The sequence below is a fragment of the Phoca vitulina genome, unplaced genomic scaffold (assembly GCF_004348235.1).
Source record: "Phoca vitulina isolate PV1807 unplaced genomic scaffold, GSC_HSeal_1.0 scaffold25, whole genome shotgun sequence".
NCBI lineage: Eukaryota > Metazoa > Chordata > Mammalia > Carnivora > Phocidae > Phoca > Phoca vitulina.
In genome coordinates, this window is record NW_022589728.1 from 9273486 (window position 1) to 9275588 (window position 2103).

Genomic DNA, 2103 nt, shown 5'->3' on the forward strand with positions numbered 1-2103 from the left:
CCCCCCCCCCCCCCCCCCCCCCCCCCCCCCCCCCCCGCCCCGCACCTGTCAGCTTTCTGTTCTAAGTACAGGTCAGTGACCAGAAGAAGAGGCGAAGAGCTGAGAGAATGTGATTATAGAGAGGATAAGGCAGAGAGACTAGGTGGAGGAAGGAGAAGTGTCTTGGTGTGGTCTCATGCTCCCCCCTGGGTGTGGGGGATCGCTGGGTGTGGCCTCATGCTCCGCCACTTGCTTCAAACCCTATCAACTGCAAAGAGATCCTGCCAATCATGGTCTTATTGGGGTGGGGGGTCAGGCGGCCAATTTTATTTGCTATAATCTTCAAAGGCACAAATTGATCAGTTCTACAACTTCTGCTTTTCATCAGAAAAGCAATGAACATTTAATTTCAGATGGCTCAAGTATTAGAAGCAGCTTTGAACCCAACCTCTTTTCTTTCTCGGAATTCAGGGGCCATAAAAACTGGCCAGGAGGAGTCCTCTGATCCAGTTCTTTATAGTAGAGGTTGCAAAATAGTGACCAGCAGTTGGAGGTTGGCCCACAGAGATGTTTTGCTTGGCTCCTAAGGTATGTTTTAAAACTTTGAATTGGTGTCCAGTATTTAAGAATAAGACATCTTACATAAAAGTATGAACTCCAAGCTCATTTTGGAAATCAGATCTGGCTCTTGTCCAGGCTCCCATGCTCGTTTGGACCTACCGGTAGGGGCAGAGTTGTGGCTGGCCTGGGAGGGATGTGGGTCCTTCAGGTGGCCAGGCCCTGCTGGGCCTGCTGTACACATTCTGATCTTCCTGAAGTTTTGCATTCTACTGCTGACTTTACAAGGTTTTTTTTGTTTTTTTTTTTTTCAATTGAGATATAATTGACTAATATTAGTTTCAGGTGTACAGCAAACATTCTGATTCAGTATTTGTATTTACTGGAAAATGATCACCACAATAAGTATGGTTACCATCTGTCACCTTACATAGTGACAAAAAAAGGTTTTTTGGTGAGAACTTTTAAGATCTATTCTCTTAGCCACTTTCCAATACGAGAGCATTATTAACTATAGTCACCATGCTGTACATTCCATTCTCATGACTTATGTATTTTATAATTGGAAGTTTGCCCTTTTTGACCCTCTTCACCCATTTCACCCTTCACCCACCCACCCCCTTTCTGGCAACTACCAGTCTGTTCTCTGAGCTTGGTGTTTTTTGTTTTTATTTTATTTTTATTTTTAGATTCCACATATAAATGAGATCGTACAATATTTGTCTTTCTTGCCTGACTTATTTCACTTAGCATAAAGCCCTCAAGGTCCATCCATGTTACCACAAATGGCAAGATGTCATTCTTTTTTTATGACTAATGTTCCACTGTGTGTGTGTGTGTGTTTGTGTGTGTGTGTGTGTGTATACACTGCATTTTCTTTATTCATCTATTGGTAAACACTTAAGTTGTGTCCATATTCTGGCTGTGATAAATAATGTCTCAATGAACGTGAGGGTACAGATAACTTTTTGAATTAGTATTTTTATTTTCTTTGGATTAATACCCAGAAGCAGAATTGCTGGGTCATATAATAGTTCTATTTTTAATTTTTTGGAGGAATCTCCATACTGTTTCTGGCGTGGTTACACCAGTCTACATTTGCACCAACCGTGTATACAGGTTCCCTTTCCTCTACATTCTCACCAACACTTGTTATTTGTCTTTTTGATGACAGCCATTTTAACAGGTGTAAGGAGATATCTCATTGTGGTTTTGATTTGTAGTTCCCTGATGATGAGTGATGTTGAACATCTTTTCGTGTGTCTGTTGGTCATCTGGATGTCTTCCTTGGAAAAATGTCTATTCAGATGCTCTACCATTTTTTAATCAGATATTTTCTTTTGCTATTGAGTTGTGTAAATTCTTTATATATTTTGGATATTAACCCCTTATCAGATATATGATTTGCAAATATTTTCTCCCATTCAGTAGGTTGGCATAGTTAATTTCATTGATGTTTTCTTTGCTGGGCAGAAGCTTTTCAGTTTGATATAGTCCCATTTATTTATTTTTGCTTTTGGTGTCAGATTTAAAAAATCATCACCAAGACCTATGTGAAGGAGCTTA